Source organism: Giraffa tippelskirchi, chromosome 12, assembly GCF_054371585.1.
Source record: "Giraffa tippelskirchi isolate mGirTip1 chromosome 12, T2T-mGirTip1v1.2.pri, whole genome shotgun sequence".
NCBI classification, from domain to species: domain Eukaryota; kingdom Metazoa; phylum Chordata; class Mammalia; order Artiodactyla; family Giraffidae; genus Giraffa; species Giraffa tippelskirchi.
This window is the reverse complement of record NC_137286.1, coordinates 134,929,759-134,937,216: the sequence shown is the minus strand read 5'-3', so window position 1 is coordinate 134,937,216 and position 7,458 is coordinate 134,929,759. Positions and strand designations below refer to the sequence as shown.

The following is a 7,458-nucleotide window of genomic DNA, read 5'->3' as shown; positions in this document are numbered from 1 at the left end:
CCATATACCATATATATTGTATGCCAAGTATAAGTGCTATCTTTTGTATATATGTGTGTTGTATGTATATATATATGTATATATATAACACTATATAAAAATATTCAGCAATTATTTGTGAAATATGTTCACAATTTTTCCTTACTCCTATTTCCTTCAAGAATTACACTGAATAGAGGTTGATAGCTTAAAAAAAGGTGAAGTAAATGTGTTTGGAAATTTTAGATACATGCATTTCTATCTTTTACTGTATAAGTTTGTGATATTATCAAAAAACTATGAAATGGGTAGAGTCAGTGATGAAGTCATTATCCTGTAAAAATGGATTAAAATAAGAGATTTTTATTTAACTGATAGCTGGTTGTGGTATTATTTTAAAAAGGGGGAATATGTAAATGGCAACTGTTGAATGATATCCAATTTACAGTCCTAGTCACATGGCTACAAAGCTAAGAAGAAGTGAAATTGAACCATCCTCCAGTAAATTAAACTCATGCCAATATCCCATCAAAACTGTTGGTCCAACCATTCTCTTCATTTCCTCTGAGTTGATCCAACCCTAACCTGTCAGTTCTGAAACTGTTCTTCAAGCAACAACCGCAATCCAAAATTTAGTAACGAGTCATTAAGAAGGAAAAAACCCCACAAAACAGTCAGAACTTGATCTTGGACTCTTAATTAGAAAACATGCATCTTGCTAGAGCTATCAGCAGTATGAGAAAATCTTTGCCGTTTTTCTGTATACGTGATTTTGAAGCTATTTTCTCTAAAAGCATGAGCCATTTTGGTTACTTAGCTCTTGTAGCTGAAGAGAAGCTGACATTTTCCATGAAACATTACGACTATTTTCTTTTTCAAAAATTCTTGTATAAGACACATTTTGCCACTTACTAGATGGGTTTACATGTCCAACTGAACGAGCTATTTGCAGCTCACTCTCCAATGAAAGGATAGAAATGGTGATAGTTTCAATTTGACCATTTTAACAACTGAATTGGAGCTAATAACCTTTCTATTCAGAATTCTACCTTAGAACAAACAGCAGATCTATTAGCAAAATTATTTGAATGAGATGAAGCCCTGGTTCATATATAATACTTTGAACATCTACTTTCTAACATGTAATTACACACGACATGATCTGAAGTACTTCAACACTACTCTCAATATACTCTGTGAAGATTACATTTACTTCCTGAAGAATCTCATTCTTCTCTGTAAACCTGTTTAAACCATTAGCTATTCTATTAAACAAATTAGAAGGAAGGCAAGACAAGGGCATTGTCTCAGTTTAACTTTCCCTTCCCCATTCATTTGTTCATTCATCCATTCAATGATTCAATATTTATTGTCTAATACGTGCCAGGCACTGGACATTATTACAGCAAACAAGAGGCATAAATCCCTGCCTTCGTGGCAAAGACAGACTTGAATAAAATAAACACAAAAATAAAAATCTAGTTACAGAGCAATGTAGATGAGGTGAAGGCGAATTTGGTGGTCTGGAGGAGAATAATAGAATAACCTACCTTATCTGGTGCCTAGAGGGGGTATCTTTGAAGAAGTGACATTTAAATCACCTGAAGGGTGAACCTGAGGCAGCCAGGTGATGAGTGAAGTGGGTTAGGCTTTCAATAAACATGTAATTTTTTTAGTAGAAGTTTGCAATACTTGGAACACATTTCCACAAAGAAAGTATTTGTTGTTTCTCTGAAATCTGAATTTGACTGGATCTCTTATCTGGCAATCCCAGGTGGGCACCTGAGCCCAAAGCGGGTGGAAAGGCCCTGAGATGGGCCAGGCTGTCACCGCCTGGGAGGAGGAGGTCAGGTGGCTGACAGGAGGCGATGCAAGGGCAGTGGATGAGTTCAGATAGGAGAGCCAAGAGCCCCACGCCTCTGCACGACCTGTAGGTATCATATTTCATGCCTTCTATCTTGCCTAAAGCAAAGTTTTTGCAGTACACTAACCAGAGGCTAAACTTCAATGTAATATAATTTTTCAATTACTATTTAAAAAAAAAAATAACAAACCCGAGATTCTCAGGAAATATATGAACTGTTAATTCCAGAAAGATTTGCTTATTTTTTTGAAAGACAAGCTTAAATAAGGCTTTGGCAGATAAAGCCAGTATATGTTCAATCTCTGCTTTCCTCTTAGCTATTTCAGCCTGAAACGGCCGGGCCTGTCATGGCACATGCAGGACTTCCTGAAAGATGCTCTCCGGGGAAACCTATCGCACTGGCCGGCGATGTGTCCCGTGGAGGCGCGTGGTTCAACTCTTGCCTGTTACATGCTGTCAATTTCTGTCCCTTTAGGTAGTCTTCCATAAACCTCTCTGAGTAGCATATGTAATTTGGCCTTCTTAGATCTCTGAGTCAAGTAAACATGCTAGCTTCTGTTTTACAATTTTCTACCTGGTGTTAGAAATTACATCACTATACAACCTCCACTGCCATCTTTCCCTCACTCCCCTAAAAGTATGTACGAGTGTCAAAAAGTTGATCATATGTTCCCAATTCTTTAATATTTAGCGGGTAGCTTTTCTCCATATATAATTAAATAATATCACAAAGTCTTTGCCTCAACCCTGAAATATTCTAGAAAATAACAGAAAATTCTGCAAAGAACAAAACTGTCTCTACTCTGCAAAGAACTAAAATACAGTGATGTCAACTCCAGCTGCCACAGTCTCCTGTCCTGTCCTATGTATGCATGTATGCCTCCTCCGTAATTCATTCACTTAGTATTAAACAAGCCTCCCGTGTGCCACACAAAGTGTTTTCTGGCACTTTAACACAGGTCAAATAGAGCCTTATTAAGTGTACTAAGGAACTCAGGCATTGAGGGTCTACCAAGTTAAAAACCAAGCACAGTGACAAACTCTAGGGATACTTAATGAATCCTATTTAGAGATAAAGAGGAAATAATACTGGAGAGTCAAAGAATCCCTGAAGAACAGAGTTTAAATAGTTACAAACTAAGGGTTACAAATCTCATTTCCTTTTAAGATCACCAAGGATTGTTGTTCAGTAGCTAAGTTGTGTCTGACTCTTTTCCATCCCACTGACTGCAGCACGCTAGGCTCCCCGTCCTTCACTATTTCCTGGAGTTTGCTCACATTCATGTCCATTGAGTCAGTGATGCTATCTGACCACCTCATCTTCTGCCACCCCTTCTTTTGTCTTCAATCTTCCCCAGCATCAGGGTGCTTTCCAGTGAGTCAGGTCTTCGAATCAGGTGGCCAAAGTATTGGAGCTCCAGAATCAGCAGCAGTCCTTCCAATGAATATTCATGGTTGATTTCCTTTAGCACTGATTGGTTTAATCTCCTTGCTGTCCATGGGACTCTCATGAGTATTCTCTACCACCACAACTCAAAAGCATCAATTTTTCGGCACTTGGCCTTCCTCATGGTCCAACTCTCACATCCATACTTTCACATCACATCAAGGGTGTCTAGGGTGCCTTTCTGCAAATACATTTAAGGCCAGTAACCTCAAGACTGCCTTCAGCAAAAGAAAAGGCCAAACACATATGAAGTAACCCACAAAAAGAAATCTGCATTTCATATTTCTTTTGGGAGAAATATGCAGCAGCAGAGTTATAGACTGGGGGACTCGAACAATAGAAATATATTGTCTCACAGTCTGGAGGCTGGAAGCCTGAGATCAAGTTTTCAGCAGGTTTCGTTGCTCTGAGGCTGTGAGAGAGAATCTGTCCCAGGCCTGAACCCCTGACTTCTGGTGGTTTGCCAGTCATCACTGGCTTTCCTTGGCTTGTAGATGCATCATGCCAATCCTCTGTCTTAACTTGGCATCCTCCTTGTGTCCTCACACCCTCTTCCTGCCCAAAGTTCCCCCTTTTATAAGGACACTCCAGTATTCTTGCCTGGAAAATCCCATGGACAGAGGAGCCTGGCTGGCTACAGTCCATGCGGCCACAAAAGAGTAGGACATGACTTAGCGGCTAAACAATAGGGAATAGTTGCATATGAAGCAAAAAAAAAAAAAAAAAATGGAATAAAGCCCACCCTAATGACCTCATCTTGATTATCTGCAAAGAACCTATTTCCAAATAAGGCTACATTCACAGATTCTGGGGACTAGGACTTCAGCATCTTTTGAGGGAACACAATTCAACTCAGATTAAGGGGTACTGGACAACCATCCAAATATTTTTGGGTTTCGAAAAAGGAAGCCATGATAAGCTGGTATGATTTCCTTAGCTTCAGTTTTGATTCATGAACAGTGGATGTTTGAATGCAAAAGCCTCCGAATCTAGACAGTCACAGGAAGGCAAGTGCCACGCCACAAGATGCTGTTAGATCAGAGAGCTGGACGGGAGATGATTGCAACTCATTTTCCTGACCCACTGACCAAAAATAAACTATCAAAAGCTTCAAAAAGATTGATTTAAAAAGCTACTAGCAAGGTCTGATTTTGATAAGTCATGATTCCTTATAAAGTCAGATTTCCTAGTTAGCTGGTGAAAAGACACCCAGACAAAGTCAGAGTTGTGCTTTTCAGTCATGGTCTCCTCAGATAGCTGGTAGCTTTGCTATTTTTAATATTTATTTATTTTTATTTGTCTGTGCCGGGTATTGGTATTGTGGCAGCAGGATCTTTGGTCTTCATTGCAGCACGTGGGATCTTTAGTTGTGGCCTATGAACGCATAGTTGCAGCACACGGCATCTAGTTCTCTGACTAGGGATGGAACTCGGGCACCCTGCATTGGGAGTATGGAGTCTTGGCCACTGGACCACCAAGGCAGTCCCTGGCTGGTAGCTTTAGGAAGATAACTACAGCGGCTCTTATATCTGTGAGTTCAACCAACCATGGATAGAAAATACTCAGGGAAAAAAAACTTCAGAAAAGTTCCAAAAAGAAAAACTTGAATTTGCCACTTGCCAGTAACTATCTACATAGTATTTATATTGTATTCAGTTTTATAAATAATCTAGAGAGGATTTAAAGTGTATGGGAAGATGTGCATAGGTTATGAACAAACACTATACATTTTCTATAAGGGACTTGGGCATCCATGGATATTGGTATCTGCGGGGAGGGGTGGGGGTGGTGAGCTGGAACCAATCTCCCTTGGATATGGAAGGATGATTGTAGCATTTATTAGTCCCAGCATCCTCATGAGGGGTTGGGCAAATGATCCTTAAATTCCTTCTCAGACTAATGTATCCGTCACCACTGCACACTGAACGACCTGGTGAGATACACCCATCATTCCTGAGACAGGACAGGAAGTAGCTCTTTCCAGCGCTCCAAGGTGAGACCCTCAGGCCCTAATTCACGCTGTCTGCACACTGTATGCTCCATTGATTCAACTCTGACCTGCCAATAAATGCTACTTTCACTCCCACTCACAGTGAAAGGATGGGGTCCTGGAAATATCAAGGCCCTGATCACAGGAAATGAGAAATTTAGAGGAACTCTTACTTGTCAGCATGGCCAGGTGCTCCTCTCATCTCTTAGTAGCTTCCTCTCCACTTAACCAGCACTAGGAAGTTACTCTGTGGACAGTCCTACAGGGCAAATGGGAGCTGAGGGCTTTGCCTGTGACAGGTGGGTTGACCTATGTAGAAGGCTTAACATGCAAAGGCATCCAAGAACTAAAAGAATCATGAACACATTAAGAATTGTCCACGTTAAGTGCAGAGGAAGAGCCAATCTACAGAGTGGTTGTGTCTGGGGACACCAGTCACCTTCACCAGGATGATTCAGAAACGCCTAATGGCGAGGTTGAGAGACTGACTTTTGTCTTTTCAGAACCGGGATCCTATAGAGTAGTTGTTAACACATGCATGTTTTTGTGACCATGAACACACTGTTGGCAATCTTAGCTGAGTCACCACCTCAACTGGTTTCACAAGGACTCCAGTTCATATCGACTGGAAAGCGTCTTGAGAGCCTCAGAAAAGTACCGAAAATCTGGCTCCCTCTTGAATCTTTGAACACCTCTTCAAAACACACAGAGGAGAACAGGAACCATGAATATCTACAGATGAAGATTTGGCAAGAATGTCTTTCCAACATCGTGGCTAGGGTTTTTGTAAAATTGTCCAGAAAACTGTGTCTTTTCACCTTTATATCCCTTAACATCGTTTGCTGAGGAAGGACAAATCAGGCTTCTTGGTGGCAATTACTCCAGAGAGGTGGGAGTGAAGTTAGGTTTGGTTTGGTGAATTTCTTGGAATTTTCAGAGAGGTAACATGAGCCATTTGGCAATGTCTACTGGAAGACAGGTTCTTTGTAGCTCTCTCATATCAGAAGCAGTAGCTGCTGTTTTCCTATCTAGTACCACACTTTTAAGCCAACAGTCACAAAGCTTCCAGCGTTCCATGAAGGGATATGGATCTTCTTTGGCTGGAAGTTTAGACTGGTTGCTTGGTTTGTGAGCATGGAGCAGAGATTTTTTTTTTTTTTTTTTTTCTTTCTGAAAACGAGTTACTGGTTCCTGCTGAGTGAGAACACTGGAATGGAATGTCACTACTCAAACCAGTAAGACTAAGATTGTCAAGTGATTTGTCCCCTGTCACCGAGATAGAGCATCAATACCACTGTCAGGACTTCGGCATATGACACAAATCAGAGTTGCAGAAATCAGAGTGGTGTCATACATGTATTTTCACAAAAGCATACACCATAACGTGGATGGAAAGGTACTGGTGTATCACTTCCTGGTCTTTTGGCTAAGAATAAGTGTAGTATCTGTTCTTATCTGTTTAACACCTGATACGTCTTCTATCTGAGGACAATGTACTCTATGGATTTTGGGGCAGGAAGTTGGAATAGGAGCTTTGCTCTGTCCACTCCATGCATCGACCTAGTATTGCAGTACCTCCAGGAACAGTGCAAAAAAAAGAAAAGAAAGAAAGCAAGGCACGCGGTGTAAGAGGACCCAGTGCAGTTTCTTCTCCTTGAAAATTTTGATTAGATGTTGAGCAATCCTGTGTCAGGCAGGTTTTCGGATTTCCGACGAGGCTCTAGGCTTCATGGGCAAAAGAACAGCCACACCGATATACACAGGAGTCCTTTATGAATCTCTGCAAATACCAACCCCTAGTCCTTCCTTCAGACCAAGCTGGTGATGTGCCTCCTCCTTCGGTTGTCCTAAATTACTTTCAGTTACACGTGTGTGCCAGTTACCATTTACACTTCCTTCCTCCCTCAGCTTTCTGCAGCAGTGAGCGTGATTATAAATGCAACTGAAGGGGGTGTTCGTACACAGAGATAGCAGCATCCTAAATGTTGCTTTAGGGAGGAAGAATTCATGACCACTAATGGCAAGGCTAGTAACAGTGGTTAGAAAGAAAAGTTGGGGTGTGGGAGGAAATAGTCCTTTATCATCCGCTGGTTTGCCCCATCAGGGGCCCCCAACCTCCGGGATCTAATGCCTGATGATCTGAAGGTGGAACTGATGTAATGATAATAGAAATACAGT

The 7,458-nt window shown here is 41.2% G+C and overlaps 1 non-coding gene across 1 annotated transcript; it reads left to right on the top strand.

Moving 5' to 3' along the window:
• The first annotated feature begins 6,686 nt into the window (after nt 1–6,686).
• Nucleotides 6,687–6,877, top strand: LOC145530758 (U2 spliceosomal RNA). Its single transcript, XR_014072058.1, has one exon. It is a non-coding gene; the product is annotated as a U2 spliceosomal RNA (small nuclear RNA).
• The last annotated feature ends 581 nt before the right edge of the window (nt 6,878–7,458 follow it).